This window comes from Oxyura jamaicensis, chromosome 3 (assembly GCF_011077185.1).
Source record: "Oxyura jamaicensis isolate SHBP4307 breed ruddy duck chromosome 3, BPBGC_Ojam_1.0, whole genome shotgun sequence".
NCBI lineage: Eukaryota > Metazoa > Chordata > Aves > Anseriformes > Anatidae > Oxyura > Oxyura jamaicensis.
Genome location: NC_048895.1, coordinates 51,662,227 through 51,684,293, shown reverse-complemented (window position 1 = coordinate 51,684,293; position 22,067 = coordinate 51,662,227). Strand labels below are relative to the sequence as shown.

The window sequence follows — 22,067 nt, the reverse complement described above, 5'->3', positions numbered from 1 at the left end:
CCAGCTTCTCACCTTCCCCTCCTCAGCTCTCCCACCTTCTCCCTCATGCAGAAGACATCTGGAAGTAAAGTTCAGCAAAATAATTATATTTTTTGATTCCCTTCAGCCAGAAGGGAATAATACCAGCACTGGCACAAGGTAAAGGATGCAACTGTGGGGCAGTCTTACGGCAGCACCAGACTGGATCAACCTGAACCACTGTGGGTTTGCACCATGAGTCTTCATAAAGTGACAGTCAGAAATATCTCACCCCATCTCCACTAATTCAAGGCACGCTAACAATAGCATCTGTCCTTACGAACTCCACAAACCTTTTCACTGTCTTAACCTCAGAGGCAGAGGAAGGCCCTAACATATTAGGTCCTACATTAATACCCAAAGAGATGAGAGACATTACGATCTCTGGAAAGAAGCCTGAAGTTCAGTGTTAGCTTATCTGTTTGCTAGCTAGGAACCTCTAAGCATTACAAATTCTTTAAGAGATGCTAGATCCTGGTGAGCAGGATTTTAGATGGGGCCAGTCAGCTGGGACCTCACTGAAGCTGGTGGAAGTAGCCTTCAAACAGGGTTGTACAGGAACAATTCACATGGGCTTAAGCACTGAAAACAGCAGACACAATATCCTAAGGACAGGGAGAAACTGGCCCAGGCACGTGGCGGGAGCGTCACAGCGGGAGGGCCGCCTCCTAGCAGAGCACGCAGCTAAGATGGCCGGGCGGCTTCCTACCTCCGTCCTTCCCAGTCCCCCAAGGAGCACAGCTCAGCAACGGTGCTGTAACAGGCTGATTGGCATCAAAGGAGGAAAAACAAATGACCACTATCCCAGTTGCTCCAGAGAGATGGACTCACAGCCTCCTCTCTGGCTGGAGCAGGCTATATTTCTTCATTGGCCAACTGGCACCTCCAGTGACCAGTTCGCATCTCCCTTGGGCTTCAGTTCCGCTCTGAACGCCCAGTGCAGTGTTCCTGTCATGGGGACACGAGGACAAACATGTCTCTTCATGCTGCCCTGCCTCATCCCACAGCCCTGCCATCTCAGAGGTTAATCCCACTGCTGCAAGGGGAAAAGCAGCTCGGGAGGCGCAGTGCCGACACAGCCATCATCCTACTTTAGGTCTGAGAAAAAACAATGCGACCATCTCTTCTGCTGGACACGGTACATTTCCCCTGGTTTTAAATATAGCCCTTCCTGAGCTTTTGTTATCGCACACAGTAGGATTAAAAGACAAAACTGTCTGTTTGCATTCACCGAAACCCTTCCACTGATTGTAGGACATTGTTTTATTTGCTGACATTGTCTCGGCACCTAAGTTAAGTACTAAAACACCTTGCTGCTATTGTTTATCTGTTGGCCACACCAGTCGGACTACTCCATTATTCGGGTTACTGAATTATTTTCTGCCCCAGATTCATCCCTGTTTATGACTTAACTCTTGACAAGGAACAGCCATAGTGAACTACATTTCCCTGGGATGGGAGGGGAATGAACACATCGCCAAAGACAACTTTCTGGTTACTCTGTGTAGGTCAATTCTACGTCTACATCTACATCTGGGAGTAAACTCCCAGATTCAATGCCCCCCTTCCCCCCCCCCGCCCTTGTTAAAAAAAAAAACTATATCCACAAGCTTGGCCAGTCTTCATTTTCCCTGTATAATAAAAACAATAAGTTTAGTGGAGTTTTTCCTCATTATTGTGCTGTTAAATAAATCCTATATGTGCTAGGAGGATTCTTTCTTTCTTTTTTTTTTTTTTTGGTCTACAAAAATCAGACTGGAGTAACCGGGCCCATATTAACTAATGGAAATCTGTTACATCTATAAAATGTGAATATCAAAACAGTTTATTGCCAGTTCAGGGAGTACAATTAGTCTTGTATTGAAAATTTAAGTCAACAAAAGGGAATAAGTTCATCTGAATTAAAATTACTGCTACGCAAAATGAAGTACAAGGCACAAAACCAGAGAGGAAACACTTTCGGACAAATAGCTATGTGAACTGCAGAGTGCAAATAAAACACTTCCTGTCATTTTCCCCATGGCCCAGACTTCCAAACAGGCAAAGCCATGCAGATTTATGACCACGTCTCTCTGCTCTCATTATTTGGACGCGCAGAGGTAACATGCAGCAGAATCTATCCCTTTTTCATTACTTCACGGTCAATAGCAGGAGACAGCTGGCTGGCCGAGGAGATTACTACCACTTATTCCCTCACCAGTACTCTGTTTCTTTCGTGAGGCCAAAAAGGCACAGGAGCAGAAGGCTTGGTAGGCTACAAGGCTGAACAAGGCTTCAGCTGGCTGGCTTTCCACAGGGCTGCAGACTCAAAGCAATCCTCTCCCCCTGCGCTGGGGAACAACAACATACACCCTCTATACACCGCATGGAGATCAGTGCGACTCTCCACTCCCATATAATGCTGTTTTGGTTATAGTCTACAGCACATGATGTGGCTGTGAGGAAAAAGCAGGATAAGGAGTAGTGAAAGAGACCACATTATCCACTTCAGACCACAAACTGGATTTAGGCAGCCAAAATAATACTGAATTTGACCAAAACTGTTATCACACTTCCCTTGAGAGAAGGAATATATAAGGGCATAAACTTTGCATCTTAAGACTTAATGCAATTCATCTGAATGTCTTATGCAGGGGAGAAAAAAAAGAAATTAAAGGTTTTAGAAGAATTCATCCAGCTACTGCCCAAAATGTATCATGGAGGAATTAACAGGAATTAGTTCTGTAGGAACTCAACGGAACCAATCAATTTCTTTACAAACTCTGTAGCTGTCTACACATCCATGAGAACAAATCAGCTTCAAAAAGACAATGTGAAAATTACAGTACATATTTCTTACTATGCCATTCTGTGTTTAGGAGCCAAAAAGTGCAAGTCTTAAACCAACCATCCTGAGGATCATTTATGATCCTGAAAATGAACATCTAGTGGAAGATAAAATATGATTTCAGTTAAGGAAGTCCTTAGGCTACCGCTATTTACACCAGACATTTACTATCTTCCAGAGGCATGCTTCTATGATTAGACAGAATAAAACATAATGCGCTTCTTTACGAAATGAAAGTGCCAGTTATTTCCAAGGAAGCTGTATGAGAGTGGTGTTCCCCTCCAAAAACACACCTAGGGTCATTGGATGAGTGATTAAGCTGAGCTTCATTGAACTTTCATTTAAATTAGAGTTACATGTTCCCTTGTAATTTCCTTTGGCCTTCAGCTCTATCTAACTAACATCAAGCTCTAAGGCTCTGCTAGCCAGGTTTGCCATGGTGCCAAGAACTATCCCGCTTCAGTTCCTTTTTTATAGTACAAATGCCTATTAGTGGTTGACACATCCTGCCTTATACTTTGAGTGTGCATATACACATATGTACAGATATTTATTAAAAAAAATACTAATAGGACCTGAGGTCACCTTAACAGGGTTAGCACAATGGCATAATTTGCAAAACAGATGTCCTGAGGACTACATCCAACTCACGTTTAGTGTCTTTTTCAGCTATAAGACAACATGTGGTTGCACAGTAGCATGATTTATAAACACAGAAGAAACAAACAGAAAAAAAAAACAACACCCCAAAACCAGAGAAATCTGTACTTAAATTAAATAGGCAAAACAGAAGACTAGAAGATAAAAAATCAACAAACACCTTACGGAGGAAACATCTCTGTTCTGTGGCTTATGGAGTTAATCTTGCATTTGACAAGAAATACAAGTAATTCACATTGTCTCATTGTACCCTTTTGTTAATTGAACAAGTTAGGACAACATGCAACCATCTGAAACTTGAAATACTGCAGAAAACAGATGTCGTTTCTCAGGAGAATCTAGCAGACACATGACTGCGGATAACTCCTTAATAAAATCTGATGGGGGTGAATTGCACACTCCATACTCCCTCGTCAAGAAACAATACAAGAGGAAACTCAAGAGATTTATAAATAGCACTGTAAACCTGCTTGCATTATGTTCAACGTGCTAGCATTTGTTGGACTCTTGAGGCGTGGCACAAAGGAGCTAAGGAGCTCCACTTGAGGGTTTCAATAATGTCTCTTAGTGTGAATTAGAGCTTTGAAAGACAGATCCACTACCAGAAATTGGCTCCCCTGCAGTCCATCCGTCCATCCCAATGCACAAGAAACTGAAAGGAAGTTTCTTTCCTTCCCTCTTCTGAAGACATCCTCACAGGTCCCCAACCCTGCATACATTTAGGCACATTCTTTATCTCCACCATTGGATTACTTCCACCGACTTCTGTGGTGCTGGGCATGCACTGGAAGCTGGCACCAGGGGAACAGCACCCATGCGCTGGGAGAGAGAGATTAAACAATTGCATGGCTACGCTGCACGACTGGAGGAGTACAGATGATAATACTCGATGCCGTAAGGTCCCTGTACTCTCCATAGGACCACAGCACTCCATAACATGTTTTTGTGCAAACCCTTCCATGGAGACTTATTTCATCTTCAGCCTGGACTCTGCTGCACTGCACAGAGACACTCAATGTACACTGAAAAGTGATGTTAGTGCACAAAAATTAGGCAGGATATCCTAAACAGCTCTAGGATCATCTTTTAGCTTGATCCAGAGAACCTGAATATTTCCCCCAGTTTGCAGAGCATCAAAAATCAGCTCACATTTGGAACGATGGAAGAAAATAATTTAACAGGAATATGGAGGAAAATAATAATTTGGCTTAATTAAAAGAAATACAACAGACATGAAATGGCTACAACAAAATAGGCACAATATAGTATAAACAGCCACCCATGTATTAGAGAGGAGAACAACACTGTACCAGACAAATCGACTCTCAAATGACCTTTTACCACCTCTGAAAGGTGGAAAAAACGAACAAACAAAAAAAAAACAACAAAACCTTCTACATTAGGAAAAGCAGACACACAATGAAAGCAAGCTGGGGCTTCCTTCAAAAAGTACTAACCTTTAAAGACGAACTAGTAAATTCAGCCTTATAAACTGCATTAATTTCAAAAAATCTACTTTAATAACTACATAAGGCTTAAGAAACCATTATCTCATTATTTTTCATTGCCTGAAAATAACAGGGATTTCTAAAAGCAGTTAAGCAACAACTTTTAGTCAGTGTTTAAATAAAAGTCTGCTCATAAGTTTTAATGAAAATTTGCCAAACCTGATGATAGCCAGAGGTGGTAAGGAGAGGGAAGCTCATATTTCATTCTCAGGAAATCTTTAACAAAAAAGGAATCTTGTTGTAAGGTATAACAACAGTCACACTAAGAAACTCCACACGTTAACAGCTTTCAAAATGATCAAAATAACATTGAAAAAGATGATGATCCTACTCTGACACAGGTTGTAGTATTCCTTGCAAGAAATAGCTCCGTCTCACTGGCATGCTGGCTGATATCAGGTGCAGAAGTCCATCTGGCATCAATTATTCTATTATAATTTTCTCTTACATTAACGTTTGCACATTTTTGGCAACAATCCAACGTTGGGAAAGAATTTACAACAACAAATGCACAGACATTGTTCTTCTGCTATCAGCATCTGGATGAAGTTACAGCAGTACTGAACACTGAGCATGCAATCCTAATTGACCTTGCTGCCAGGTGCTCAAGCAAGGTGGAAGTAGCTTGTGCTCTGTAATGTTCTCTGGGGGATTTCCAGGACCTTACGATTCACTCATCTTGAGCGGAAATAGTCTGAATCTGAGAGCAATCCCCTGGGCATCCTGAATTAAAACACAAGTCCTCACAAACAGTCTTCATCTGTCCAGAACAGTTTTTTGAAACTGCTACAGGTACATATCCCAAAGGAAGCAGAGGACAAGACGTTTGGCCAGTGCTCGGTTGGCCAAATTCTTAGTGAACAGCTCTGTGCAACATTGCCGAAACTCAAACGTTGCTGTTAGCGATGTGCTGAGGCACCGAAGACCCAGAACAGGCATTTTGTTAGTTATTAAATAAAATACCTAGGCAGAGATGTAATCTGTAAAAGAATTAGTAAATTTCCCCTTTAAGTAAAACATTTGTGACTCACAGACATGACTGCAGTTCCTCTTAGCAGAGTTGTCTCAACTCAAACATTTTTATCTTAGAGGATATAAAACCATATTTGTAGTAGAAGAAAATGATCCTCCCTAATAACAGCACAATGGTGTAAATATTTTAGGTTTTACTCAAAAAATGCATCCTTCTGAGGCTGCACATCAGATGGGTTAAATATTTGGTCTATTGTTTGTACTACTAACAATGTGGTAGGATGGTTTCACAGGGAATTCAGAACTGTTCTCTGTCATGGATAGTTCAATAGGTAACCAAAATGCTACAAAAAGAAAGCTAAAAGCAAACCAAAAAACAAAACTAAACACCAGACCCCTTGCCACCAAAAAAAAAAAAAAGAAAGAAAGAAAAAGAAAGAAAGAAAGAAAGAAAGAAAAAGAAAGAAAGAACAAGAAAAAGAAGAAAAACCACCAACAGAGGAGATACAGTCCGAGAGAAAAAACAGTTACAAATGCCAGGTAATTCATTCCAAAACGCCCCCCTCCCATCCCATCCCAACCCACTCAAATCCTTTTCCAGCAGTAACTGCTCCCTTGGGCCAAGGCCTACATCCTGATTTTCCCTCCCTCTGAGGCTTTTGACAGAGCCCCTGGCAGAGAACTCTTGCTCTCTGTGTCTCATACGAAATCACCTCCTCGGTCAGAAGAAATCCTTCCCTTCAGCTCACTCCTGAGGGTCAGAGGCTCCTAGGGCTGTTCCTGTTCCTGACAAGCAGCCAGCACATCAGAGTGCTGGAAACATGCCCCTGGGGGAATAAATCTAGAAGATATTTTATAGAAAGGTGCTCCTCTCACGTACTGTTTCAGCAACAAGAATGTTTGAAGTATCTGATGCTCATGGGTACAACATCCTCCTGTAATCCGCTGCCTGGGTCTCCTGCTGACCAGGAGGTGATCAAGCTGTACAAGTCCTCAGGACGTCCCTGCTCAGAGCAGAGGGTCTCAGGGTATTTGAGAAGAAGAGGTCTTTGGTGGGCATATGCCAACCACCTTGCCTTTGCCCAGAGTGCCCTTCACTTCCTCTGAAACCTGTTTATTTTGTACCAACTGTTTCTCTAGAAGGGCCATCCCCCAAACCCTAGAAGCAAATCTTACTTTCTGCTCTTGATCATCACTACACCATTTTGTTTAAAAGCTTCATAACCTTCACGAGACTTCCCTTGCTGGTCAGACAGCCTGACACGTGGACATGGGAAAGTACTGAGCTTTTGTTGCAGCCCAGTAGCTGGAGTTGGTAGCACCAGGAGACAATGTAAAGCAAGTATGAATTCTACACACAACAAGCTTTGCCCTTCCCACTTAGTCATGCTAGGAAGTGCATCAGTAACAAGTACATTGCAGACCTCTAGCAGTAGGTAACATTCAGTACCATGTGTCCTCTAAAATCACATCAGAATATAGAGGGCTCCTCTCTGACAAACAAATAAAGAATGGAGGATATTAGATCAGTGATTTTCATCCTATACTTAACCGACCCACTATTTTAAGAAGTTTCCAAAAAGGCTGATAGAAAAGCAAGCCTTTTTTGGTGAAGCTCACACTTTTACTGGAAGATGAAGGAGAAAACAAATGCTTTGAAAAAGGCTGAAAACCACCATCTTAAATTATGTGGGTGAACTGATAACGAGGGAAGTGTGATCAAGAAGGGAGCTGTGAAACAACACCCAGTATGAATGCATCCAGTTTTCCATGAGTCTCTCCATGAGCCTTATGTTGCTAACTTTGGCTATAAAAATGAACGTCTAATTTCGGTGAGGAATTCACTATTGCTATATGAAAGGGAAAAAAAATACAACTTATTTGCAATATTTTGGCTTTAGTTTCTAGAAAGAAGGAATGCACAGGTGATGCACTAGTGCCTTCAGAAGAAGCACCTTCTTTGCTAGTTTCCTGAACCTCAGTAATAGCTGTAAGGAGAAAGTAAAAAAAGATAAATCTAGACATACTAAAACTTGAATTTCTGTTCACTGAACTTACACCAGGAGTTAATGTGGTCAGATAGATTCAATTTTCAAAGGAAACCAGGCAAAATCTTGATAACTAAGGGCACAACTTTTATCCTACAAACTTGTATCCATATAGAAACAGATCTTTAGTATATAAAGAAAATATTTTCCAACGTACTTAAAAACATGAATTAAATACATCTGGAAAATACATGATATAAAATCTCCATTTTAAATGGTGTGTGAGATGAGAGGCAGAAAAGGTTAAACCATTTGCCAAAAGTTAGAAAAGGAGCTGAGGTGATGCCAGGAGAATGGAACTTGGAACAGGTAAATCTGATTCTCATCTTCATCTCATGTAAGCTAAACTCCAAAATAACTATGCCAAATAGCTACAGTCCGTGAAACATCTCTTTTGATTACATAACAAAGTCTTTGCATCAGTATTTTTTAAATGAAATAAAACTTCCTCCATTTCCCACACATTGCTCTGAAGTACTCAGTTTAAGCCTGCAGCAAGTTGGGTTTTACATCAGATTTCTGCAGTGCAACAAAGGATAACAATACATAGAAATAACAAACAAAAAGTTATTAAAATCAAGCATATTTGGAAATGCACCTATTTTTCAGTGTGAAACAAACAAACAAACAAACAACAACCTACAAACAGATGTTTTGTGGGGGGCATTAAGTATTCTTCCCAAACGAAGTATGAGAAAGGACAAAAAAAGGGTTGGGTAGTACTGAATTTCTGCATCCTAACACAGAACAAGTTAACAGTTCTGTCTCGCTTCTTCACTAAGATCTAGCAGAGGATGATCTATGGGAAATTTTTCTTGAGTATTTAAAAATACTTAACACATACATCATCATAGAAGCGAGAGAGTTCATTTGTGCACGTACACACAGGCTAAATCATAAAATGACTAAAACAAAACGATAACAGAAATTAAAGAACAGTGAGAATATCATCTCTGCAATACCAGAGTGAACAAACTGGCACACAAAGCTCTAGGCTTTACTTGTTCTTATGGGACAGCCTCCAGGCTGCTCCTAATCAAAACAAGGCCAGCTTGTAATGAACTCTCATTTTTGGCAAACAGACCCTTCACAGCTTCACCGCTCAGCCAAAGGCACAACAAACACAGCCTGCAACACATCCACTCACGCTCAACTTGCCTCGTCCCTTCCCGGTGTCCCCGCGATGGCACACTGACCGTGGCCGAAGAGCTGAGCTGCCAGCCTTCATCTGTCCACCCGCTTTGGCATCATTCATCCTCGGTGACAGGCCACCAGCAAGCAAGAGCACTCACCCTTGGACCTAGCCACAGGTTGCCCTGTGGAGTTGACATCAGCATCCCCGACAGTCGGGACTTCAGTAGTTTATCTCGTTGGAAAATCATTTGTGGTCTATCTGTGGGAAAACTCTGCTTTATCTTTGCTTCCACATTACATCCCTCGTTCAACAGACTGCTTAAATACTGTGAAGCTACTGTTGAAATTGATTTTTGTGAAAGTTATTAAGTTTTTTTTTTTTTTTCCCCAGAGAAAAGAGAACACAAGCTTCATGAACACAGAGGCAGCTTCCTTGTGCTGTCACCAACATACCTTGATCCCACTCTGGACAGGTTACCTGCAGAACTCTTGGTTTCTGTGTCTGTTCACTGCTTCACATCCTCACTGCTGCTGCCAAACACCATGGCATTGATGCTCTTTATTACAGACAGGATCAGGGCTCTATAGGTAGCAGGGCTCATGCAAGGTCCCAGGCAGACAAACAAATCTGACACGTGTAGTGCCAGCAGGCTGGCACAACTTGCACTGTCCTGGCCACTACTGAGGAAGGCAGGAATGGGGAAAAGTCATGAAAGGCTGAGGACGATGGGAAATACTTGCACCATCTCTGCTGCATTTGTTTGTGAAACATCATCTTTTAACTTCATTTGATCTAGTCTACTAACAAAAGCTCCTTGTGCTCTGCTTTCTAGCTGTATGGAGCAGCAGGGTGTCGTGCGCACACAGTAAACTGGTGCAGTACGATCTATTAATACAGATGTTACACATTTTAAATCAGGCAGAAGGCAGGCAGGGCAGGTCCCGTATCAGATCAGAGCAATGTGCATCTTCCAGGCTTTTGTCTCTGACAGCGGCTGATGCCAGATGTTTTATGAAGAAAAGCTAGGAGGCTGACAAAACAAGCTCTGTGCAATGGTGGGAGCTGGCAGCTGAAGACTGGCCGAACCCCTGCACGCTATGCTTAGCACTTTTTCCAAATTACTTACCTATATTAATTACTACCCTGCATATTGTTGATGGCTATATCCTTTTATAAATCTTGTTAAATTCTTGGCCTCAGCGACTTTTCCTGTGTTAATGACTTCCACATTTTAATCACACGTGAGAAAGTATTTCCTTCTTTTATAGAGGTATTAATATGGACGCTTAGCAACTTCTCTTCACAGACCAAGGAAATATTTCAAAGAGAAACTGATTTCCAGGCAGTTAGGTGACAGTTTCAGATAACCTCTAACTTCTCACGTAACCGTGTGGGGACATAATACAGGTATAAATGCAAGTCTATGAAATGCACATGGCTTCAGATATTACAGATATAAATTTTATGTGAATACAGCAAATTACAAATTCTAGGCTTTATCAGTATTTCAAGTATTAGAAATGAGTTAACATGTTAAGAGTCCTAAAACTATTTATGCGTTAAAGAAACTGAGAATGATCCAATAAGCTTTAATTAACTGAGAGGAAAAAAAAAAAAAAAAAAAGGTCAAATCGCTAAAGAATATGAACCTATTACCGAATTGATTCGGGGATAACAGCTGAGGTCAGGTAATAGTAATTAGCTTTGAGCACACATTTTAAATTAGCAAGTCTATAAAAAATATTATACATCACAGTGTGTGCAAACCGATGTTTAAAAACAACTTCTGTACACCCTATTTTCAGAAGAAAATGCTTGAACGTTTATGGATTGCTGCATCACCAACTCTGTAACATTCTTCTCCTTTTCAAGATTGCTGTATGGCTACTTACCAACTAATTAAAATTTTAGCTGAAAGAGATACTTTATGCAAATTTTCATTTCATGGGGTATATGTTATAATACAGAAGTAGCTTGGATTACATATGCCTAACAAACACGGTAACTTTCAACGCTGAGAAGTTTTCTCTTTCTTATGACTAGCACATCATTGCTCCTCCAGTTATACAGCAACTTCCGAGTTTCAGCAAGCCAGCCAAAGTCACTGTGATGTCACATGAACAAGGATCTTTAATTTTTATGTATCTGCTGGGATTACTGGGGAGGGCGATGAGAAGCCTGGCAGAACACTGAAAAAGCCAGCACAGGTCAGGAAGTCATTTCTAGGAGCAGATGTTTGTTCTTAATTGCATTTACAGATGGATGCCATACAAGGGGAAAGCTGGCATTTAGCAGGTACTGTACTCACATCCATTTTGCTGTCATTAAGGCTATGGTTAAACAGAAAAGACTCAGTGAGAGGGAAGGAAAACTGTTGGCATTTACAGGGCACGTCCATATAACCTAGAGATGCTCTGTGACATGCTAGTTACTCGTTTGCTCTCAGATTGTGACTCTTGCCTAGCTCATTCTGGTATTTAAGGCTTGCAGTCTCTTTGCTCGTGAAGGCCCCTAAAAAAAGCTGCAGGAGACTGTGGTGAGCCCTTCACAGCACTCTGCCCTGGGAGAGGGCTGTGGTGGGCAGGGCAGGGGGCCAAGCATAGATTTACTGCTTCCAGAGCACAGGCACCCATGCCCAACTTGCTGCAGAGAGGGCTGCAAGCCTGCCCATCTGGCCATGTTCTAGTTCACTGAGGGGCTACAGGAGGTCTAGGACACCAAATAAACAGCAAGAAGAATTCAGCCTGGAGCAAGAGGTGAGACAGACCCTCCTGCTGCCCCTCTCTCAGGTCCTGCTGCCTAAGCCACTTCTCAGCCAGCTCTTAGACAACTGCTTTATTTGGCAGGAGTGGTATAAGACAAATTGAAAATAGCAGAGGCTTACCTACCAAACACTGAAAGGTAAATTATAACCACTGTGGAGCTGACTCATGAGCAGATCAGATGTCCTGGCACTCAGGGCACCACCATCCCACAGAGAAGCAAGGGCTGCTACGGCTTCGGCAATCTGATTTTCATTTGCAGACGTATCTGTCAGAACCCTAAATCTCATACTGCGTTACCTTTGTGCCTGATATTAAACATGTGTTTGGAAAGAATAAAAGGGCAGCCAGTTGTCTTGAATTCAGGAAAATGCAAGAATTTTTCTTACTCAGGTGTCAGAAAATGCAAGAATTTTTCTTACTCAGGTGTCAGAAAATCTGAACGTAACTTTGTACTTTGGAGCTTTTCCACTTTATAAAACCAGTCAGTGCTCCATCTACCTGCAGCGATAAGCAGAAAAATGTTTAGCTAGGATACAGTCCTATAAAAGTCTCCCGAGTAAATCCCTTTCCCATCTGGGAGAGTACTACAATTCCTCCAGGAGAACACCAGCAGTAAAATGCACTGCCAAAATTTCCTCTGCAGGGTGTATTTGGTTCTGAATCACTTCCAGAGAAGATAGCAGACAGCATCAGAACAGCAGCTTTTAATTGCTCCATAAAATGAAGATGACTTTATCCCTTTCAAGCTGAACTTTTATGATTAAATCCCTGGAAAATGGTATCCCATGCAACCACTAGGCATTGCACTGCAGTTATCTGTGATTCATCTTATGTATACTTTTTTTCCTTCTCTAACTGTACTGGAAATCATGTTGAAAGGCCTACAAGAAATCACATTCCTGGATTACCAAGGCTTTTGTATCTGGGAAATAGGTTCAGAACACATATTTAATTAAATGGTCCATTTGACATAACCCAAGGAACGAAAGAAGTTGCTTCATTTAGAAAAAGTCAATCTAAAGCATATCCACTGTTTTTCAGTTTCATGGCACACGCAGGCTTGGCTAATGTTTCAGAGTGGATTCGGATTACCCACAGTAAAACCCCTGTGCCCTGCAATAACAACACTCACAGATGTACTAGAATTGCCACTCTGCTTACATTTTAGCTGTACCTCATTCCAGCATGGCACGCGTGCGTGCACGTGGTGGGCATTTGTGTGCATGTTTACCAACTCTCTCACTTCAGTTTCTCTCTTTTCGACTAGGGAGCAAGTGGTCCCAATTTTGCCCATTTTGTACAGCACACGTAAAGGGTTACACAAAGGCATCTAAATGATTTGAAACGATTGCTGTTGTTTCCTTTAAAAACAGTGAAAAAATCTGTTCTTATTCCAGTTTTCTGCCAGCAGCACGTTTAACAACAGTGCAAGGCCATGTCGTCACTGATGGCCACAGCCTGCCCAGCTGCCAGGGCTTCTTGTGCAGGCGGCCTTCCTCAGCCAGCACAAGGCACAACCTTGCTGGTAGAGCTGCGTTCAAACTAGGATACCGCACTGATAAAATACATGGATGGAATAGGAGTGAAACACATCTTTCAGCAAATGTTGCCTGTCTTTAGGAGCTGCCATTCCCCGGCCTATTAGCTAACTCATTAAAACTGGCACATCAGGAAAGGCAGCAAGGCTCCAGCTCACAGGAAACACCATTATGGGACTTGATGGTCCTTAGGCAAGAGGGGAATTTTGCATTACTGACCAGCCCAAGCTATTAGGAAGCCTTATCTGCACTTGCGGTCCGCCCTTTTTTATGCTTTTCCTTGTAGGAAAGACAAGTGCTTCAAAATGAGCTACCTACAGCTTTTAATCACAGCTTCTCCTTTACTCCTGAGTGGTTTCAGCTCAGCTAGGAAAATGCAGAGCTGCTAGCACAGCACTGGTGCTTCTGCCCAGCCTCACCAGTGGAAGGCAAACCTGCACCTGCCCTTGGGGATGGCAGCTTCTGGGCTGCAAAGCCACGGTGGCTCTTTCCCCCAAGATGACAGCCAGAGCACAAGTGTTTGGGTATTTTTATTTCCTTTGTGACTGAGCATCTAGGAGAGAAAAGACTAGTCAGTGCACCTTGGAGGCATTCTTGTGAGTTGATGCCTGAGACTTTTTTTTTCCTTTTCTACTGGCTTTGATCACGTCAATAGGCTTCAGTGTTGCTATGTTTCTCTCTTACATATTAATCTCTTACGGAGTACACGTCCTGTTCACCAGCAGGGGAATATTTGAAGTAATACATCTATTTGTATAGCTGTGCCAGACATTCCTCCTGTGCTCTTCCTGTGCTGTGTTTGTAATTGTATCTGTCTTTCAAAAATTCAATTAAGGGACAGTTGATGAGAATTAATTAAATTACTCCTCTGACAACACAGAGCAGCGCTACGCAGATGACATATTATGCGTTCCCGATGGAGCAATGAGAAAGAAGCAGCAAAGTACCAGTAAGTCTCGTCTGCCTCCCTCAAAATACAGGGGAAGGGTCACAGGATCACAGAACGGCTGGGCTGGGAAGGGACCCTAAAGATCATCCAGTTCCACCCTGCTGCCACGGGCAGGGATGCCACCCACCAGACCAGGCTGCCCAGGGTTGCTTGTTACAAAGGACGTGACATGACAAAGTGTGAAACACTTGCTGGTTTCTAAATGAGACAAGAGAGAAGCGAAATGAAGCAGGAAGGTAAAAAGGACACGTGTTGAATCCAGAATAAAAAATAAAGGATACCTTCTCTTTACTCCCAATGAAAACAACTTCTCAGCATTTTTTTGAGGAACAAGGGTGTAAACATGTCATGATCCTACAAATTAGGTTAAAAAAGGCTACGTTCTTTGGATAAAGACAGGCAAGCTGGGATTAAAAAAAATCTAAAACACTTGTTTTCTTTGAAAGATGCAAAAATCCTCAAACACATGACAGTGCTTATTGTTCAACTTTTATATTTGATTCTTTTCCAGCACACCCAATGCATTAGGGTGGAAGGAAAGAGAAGAAAGGAGGGGGAGGGATTAAAGATATCCTACTGATCCGGAAGACAGCCACTATGAAGTATGACAAATTTATTTGCCAAATCAAAATGAACATGAGAATATGCATGGGTATTTTCTCCCCATGAACACTTACTAGATTTTTTGTTATTGTAGTCAAACCATTCATATTCTTGACACTGCAAACAAGTTGTGAATGCTTCTAAAATCTGATTCAAGTGGCTTAATTTATGCTGAAAGTACAAGTCCAGAGCTGCAAGCATCCTTAATTGCATCCTGTTGTTACAAAGTATATGCAGGTATACCGATGGGTAGGTATGCCCCTATGTGTGGGTAGTTATTCCCATTGCTCTTAGTACCTGTGAAGGAAATCTTTTCTCATCAAAAATAAGCTATTTAATAATTATATTGCAATTTTGATTCAATTTTTCTTACAAAGTTTTTTCCAACTTGTACACATAAGATCTCCATTTATAATTTGGATTTATACAACACTTACTGTTTTTTTTTTTTTCTCCTTTGTGCTCCCAGCTATCCCAAAGCAGGGCAAAGAGTGACAGGCTGGGGTGACATGGCTGACTACCTGGAAATGCTCCTGCCATTTCTGACTTGTCACACCTGTGGTTCACAGCATGTGCTGCAGACCTCCCGCATGCCCCATCTCCAGGCTCTAGCACTACAAATTGAGTTGAGGGACACGGCCAAGCAGCTTAAAACCTTAACAAAGCAGCGCTGGGCTGCAGCTCTGGGTACAGCTTCAACGAGCAGCTGTGAATGCTGGGGGGTGGCAAGCAGAAGCCTCCTAAGTGGGTATTTCGAGAAAATGAGAATCAAATGATGCATTTAAACACAGTTCATTACAGTTATGCTGTAAACAACCAATTAACCTTCTCTCAAGTATCAGGCGACCTAAGGTTTCCAGAAATCAAATAATGTCAGGATACTTCATGCTAGCTCATCAGCTGCTATTAGTAGTATGCTGTGTTTTACCACAGGAGCTCTCCTCCTCCTGCTTCACAATAAAGCAACACTGACTATCAACATTTTGTCTGTGTGGGCTAAAAAGAGGATTAAATAAAGTTGCAACTTAATATTACTAAAAACAAGTTACCAGAAGTAGCAATTATATTAAGAAATCATATAAAAGTCAATTGTTACTAAACCTAGCACTTAGCTTTCAGCTGTTTTTCCCTGAACCACTCTGGGTACAAGCAACGAAGTTCATCTGAGCTCCAGCCTCATAGCCGTAGCTTGTCGGTTCACTGTGGGTAACCAGCAATAAATTTATACGACCAAACCCACTGAGGCACTACTGAGGTCGTTTGGATCACAATGTATGAAAACAGCTAACACAAATTTTATAGCTTTCAATAATACCGTGTGTTTCAAAGACCAGTCATATGAAACTAATAACAGCTGATGAGGCTGTTTATCAAGGAAGATCCTTGCCAAAGTACGGGAAGATCTATTAGCCCAGGAAACAATCATGGAAAAAAAAAAAAAGCCCTCCACTGAAACAGTATTATTGAGACAGAAAATAAATGAACTTCATAACATAATGTGAAAGCAGAAGTATCTACTCTGTCGGCAGAGAGCATGAGCTGCCTTCTCAGCACCACAGCTCGTACTCCCAAAACAAGAGGGAAGACCTGACCCTGGCTGTATGTCTGTCCAGGACTGCTGTTCTCTTGCTAGTAATGCTCCTTCTTGACATGACACAGCTCAACCTAATGTCATGGACACAAAGCACATAAGCAATCTACCATGTCTTTGGAAGCAAAAGCTAGCTACATTCAGAAAGACAGAGCTTTGGAGATAAATACATTTTAGAGGGAAGATTTTGGCCATCTCATTTCAAAACATTGAGGTCTCTCATACTGAATTATAATGGCATTGTTTGACATCATTTTTCTTCAATTCCAGATTTCAAAATCAAGTTAGATCATAGTGGCTATAATTCTTATTTATTTTTCACATCTTCTCTTTGTAGCCCCTCTCCGTGGGCTGGAAAGCCAAGTAGAGAAACAGAAGAGAAAACATTGTTTGATTAATCGTGATTTCCCGATCTGGAAAACAAATTCCTGTAACTACCACCTTAACAACAGATTTTCAAAAGCCTTAAAAGCTTTGTGTCAGTGACTAGACTTCTGACGACAGTCCAAAATTTGGTTTGACTTCTGAAGTCCCCACATACGTCTATCCCTATGCAGACCTCCAGGGCCACTCTCCTTTCCTTGTTCTCCCCATGAAGGCACATATGCCTGCCTGCTTTCCTTTCCATACCTTGGCCCTCTTCCCAGGGCAGTGTGATATCCCCCTTCCTCTCTTTAAAGACGTGACAGAGAATCCAGCTGCAACTACACCGAGATTTGGCCAGAAACAGCACATATCAGTTCCTGGCACTTCCATTTTGATACACAAAGCAGCATGTTACTGCAGAGTAAATAAAAGATTACATGATAGCAAAAACAACCCACTTCCTCAAAGTATCATAAGCTTCACAACAGTGCTTTAAGCTATTTCGTATAGGAGAACAAGGATGATCATGGGAGTCATAATGGAAGAAAACAGACTGGGATTGTGGTGATAGGACAGCCATTCTGGCAATAGCTTTAAGAACTAAAAAAAATAAAACGGTCCATTTCAGGGAAAAAAAAAAAACAACACAACAACAAAATAAAACAGTTCATTAATCAAAAAGACTTTCAAAGCTTTGCACTATTTGGATGGATCCACCTGTCCTTACTGTGTGCATCTCATAACCAGAATCAGTTCACCTATACCTTACGGAATCAAACTTCAGCAATTCCTGCTTAAATTCCACTAGACAGAAGTTCCCTGTACAACACTGTAGCTCTGAAGCCACCAGAGGAAATCTTCCTACCTCTCAATGTCAGTGATATCCCCCCAAACAAACACTGCCAAAAGGTTTGGTTCTTGACTGTGCTCTGCAATTCCTTCCATTGGCAGCTCTGTCTCCTTCACTGTCATTTCAGCCCATCCCAAGAGAAAAATCCACATACTTTTCCTGCATCAGTTGTCCCATAGCACTCACTATAGGCTCAGCAGCAGCAGTTTGTGCACAGCTGTGTAACATCTGGCAAACAGGTGTATGAAACTGCATTTGCTTGCTGCCTGGCTAGTCACCACACATTCTTTGGAAGGATAACAAACAGTTATCTTGTAAGGAAAACAGATAGTAGTGTTGTGCTTGCTGCTCTAGGTAACATTTATCTTCAATGCAGTGATCTCAAGTCCATAAGGAAAGAGAAAATGTCACATTCATTTATTAGGAAAGAAAACTATGGAAGACAAGCACGGTCCTTTGCTTTGGTACCAATAACAGGGCTTGGATTCTGTTTTATTTCCAAGGAGGAAATGGGTGGGGCTGCAATGCACCCTTTAAATAAATGCTCTGAAATGGAGCAGGAGCAATTACTTTAATCCACCAGCCTGAACTTGCAAGTTAATGCCAGCAACATCACAAACTTTAATCTTAAGCATAGCACCAAAGACAGATTAAGCTCTACTAAAGAAATAAGGCTTGTATAAAAGCAAAATTCGCATTTAAGATGTGGTCAAATCTTACACAGAGCATGAGAGAAAAGTGTAAGACATTAGATATTAGGTGGGGAAAAAAAAAAGATCAAGGTCATTGCCGAAGGCCTCGATTCAGCAAAATAGATAATTCTAAAACTGCACTTAAAAAATAGGAGACAGACCTACACAGCAAATGTGAGGACATACCTTGTGTCCAGTGCCTAGCACTGGCACAGCAGGCATACGCGTGTGAGCTCCAATATAGCAGGTGCAGCAGCAGCCACGAAGATGTGACGAGAGATTTCAGGATGGACTAATAAGCCGTATGCACACAGAAACCCTCAGCAGCTTGTACTGGAGCTGCTAGTTGCATCTTCATTACTACCATCACCTGGGCATCTGTTTGCTCACTCACAGTGTAAACATCTTAGATTTCTGCATGTGTATCAGCAACGGCCACTGCTTTACACCAGTTTGTCCCCAACAACCAATGAACGCAACTTATTAGAAGAGGAGACAGCAGTGGCACTCTGGCTTTTGCTACCCGAACCAAGTTTTCAAACAGCAATATATGAAAATCATTTTCTGATTTATATTACATATTTGTGACTAGGTCCATAAGACAAACCAACACGGTGATTTGCAAAGCTTGCAAACCCGTACTGCTGTGAACTCAGTGTGCTCACCACAGAAAAACTCTGGATTTTCCTCTGCTCTCCCCTTTCCATTAGAAAGGAGCACATTCTTTAGCAATACAGTGCCAAGCTCAAAATGGAGGCAGTACACCAGAAAAATATCAACTGTGTAACCCAATCAAATTATCCCAGTAATGCTGAAGTCAGGGAACACTGACTGGTCTTTTCAATCACTGACATACACTACAAAATTTAAGCTTTTTCTTTGTGTTAACTTTCTCCAGAAGGCATCCTCCCCAAAAGAAAAGGCTCATCACTTTACGTATCTCAAATCCTTCCTGTTCTGAAATGAAACTGAACACGAACAAGTATTAAATGAATAGTCATGAAGGCAGCAAACACAAGACAGTTATCTTAGAAGGAAGGGCAAGTCCTTGCTATAAATCAAAGCTTTCCAAACATTTCCAGCACTGAAATGGATTAGTAGCATGAGCTGATAGGTGCTTTGGCAGAGGGAAAACTGACAATATGCAATGAAATACGGGTAGATTATTAAAACAGCAAGCTTCACTGGCACCTGTGGTTTGCTGAAATTCTAATCAAGTTGCCAAACAAAATTCCTACTTGGAATTAATAAAGGAATACCTCACCTATTTTCAGATGCTTTCAGGCTTATTTAATTCACTCTGAAAGCAACTTGGTGCAAAATTTTCTTTAACATAGTTTGAGTTACGGTTACGTTTCAGTTTACCTGTTTTTCTATGGATTTCATACTTCTCTACTCTTGCTGTTAAAGCAGCTGGAGTCAGTTAGGAAACGTCTCTCATTCTGGTGCTCTACACCAGTATTTCAGCTGTACCCATAACTCCTCACACAGGCTGTGTTCTCCATTGAGTCATCAGTGCAGGGCCAAGCCCCCTAAGCATATTTCTGGAGGGTTTTTGATTCAGAAGTAAATGCTAGGAAGATTTACCCAAAAATGAGAATCTACTTTACTTCTTCAGAATACTTTGTAGCTAGTGTGGGGAAAGGTGTCATTCCAGATGGAAAATTACAGGTTTTCTGTTGGCCAAGAGGTAAGGACAGATATTCTGAGCCATGGCTGACCAGCATCTACCCCTAGCTTGTGCTGGTGCATAAAGAACAGTCTCCAAAAGATGAAGCGCAGACCTGATAAAGAGCTAGTTTTTACTAAGGAAATGGCAAGTGGTCAGATGTGGTACTTCCAACTAAAACACTGAGCATCATTATGCCCTAGTGCACCATCTACAGCATGGCAATATTTCATGAACTGTAAGAACAGGCTTTGCAGCAGCTTGAGCTGGAAGGCACATCATGGGACCAGTACTCAAGATGAAAAAAAAAAAAAAAAAAAATTTTTTTTTCAAATACTATTAAGAATTTGTGTCTGGAAATAAGACTTTGTTTTCAAATTTGTTAAAAGCCTGGCAGATCCTACCAAAGAGTTGCAATCAAGTAGCTCAAGGTCAAATCACAAACAATTTAAGGGTTTTCTACTGCTATGGGGTTGCTTGATTCTGGTTATTTTAAATAAAACAATAATAATAAAAAATCTGATAAGTGGAAAAAACACCTAAGAATCATCCTATTGCTTCAATATTTAAGACCATGTGAACAGCAGGGAGCAGGCAGTGGTAGAGTGATAAGTATTTACATAAACAGATGGAAAACTCACACTGAAGAGCAGATACTCAGTGCAGAAATGAGCACAGCTCTGCATTTCGCTCTTTGCTGTCCTGCTCCTTACTTAAGCTTCCACACTGCCCTGAGGCGCCAGGCCCATCTGCCCTCTGGAAGGGGAGAACTGCAGCCTGAAGGTGATGGGCTGCTGCTGAGCAAAGGTACGTGCACAGCTTTCACGTGTGTGTATGCACACTCGTGGTGCCAGACCAACGCACAGCCGTGGAGGAAGCTCTTCTAACTCACAGCCGAGCAGCTGGGCCTATTGGGCCAGCTTTGGCCCAGGAGCTTTGCTGCTCCTAATGGACAGGTGTACAGTGGGAGCTCACTAGAGACCAGCAAACATTCCTCTGACGTGATAAGCCTGAAGTCGAACACACGTTCAGGTCTGTAGCTTCCTGATACCTTCATATTCATGGCATCTGTCAGTTAACATGCCAGAGGCTAAATGGAAGGGATGTGCTAATCTGGCACTATGTTTAAGGAAATGTTTTTCAATAAATACAACACGCTTCAACATCTCAAAGGATTTCAAAACTCAGCTTGTGCTGTCGCTCAAACCATGCCCCGGGCAGCACACACCACTGCTTGCAGCACCTGCCTGACATCCAGGAAACTCACGTCATTTCCCAGTTCTTGTTTGTGACGGACAGTTTCCTTCTCATCTGCAGTGTAGGGATTGTATCTTACATGCATCTCTTCTGAGATGCTTAAGAAACTTAAGGATGAAAAGCATTATGTAAGATATGGCATATTACTGCAAATATATCGGATGATACCACATCAAATGGGAAGGATGGCATTGCAAATTGATTTGAATAGTACATTTGGGAGTTGCCAAGGATATCCATAGCGCAGTAAACATCTACTGCATACCATCTTGGTTTTCTGCCCACCTACAGTAGATACCAATTAACGCACAGCTTCCTCAGTACACTTCTCATACACTTTATGTAAAGGCACATGAAATAACTTGTGATATAAGTTAAATAAACTATTTCAAGTATGCAAAAAAAACAACAGTCCTTTTACTGTAGGGTTATTTACAGTGTACATTATTTATATTTCATGAACACCTCTAGGCATACATAGGCACACTAAGAAATCAACATGCACTTTACAATTAGGTAACTGACTCTGCGAATTTCAGTAAATAACCAATTTCTGGCTACCAGCTAAATGCATTATATTATGATGAGAATTTAATCCAGAGAGAATGCAATTGAAATA

The 22,067-nt window shown here is 41.6% G+C and overlaps 1 protein-coding gene across 6 annotated transcripts in view; it reads right to left on the bottom strand.

Annotated features, from left to right (window-relative positions):
• The window catches only part of MTHFD1L (methylenetetrahydrofolate dehydrogenase (NADP+ dependent) 1 like), a 147,615-nt gene that overhangs the window by 7,378 nt on the left and 118,170 nt on the right, over positions 1-22,067 (bottom strand). The gene's annotated exons all lie outside the window — the stretch shown is intronic.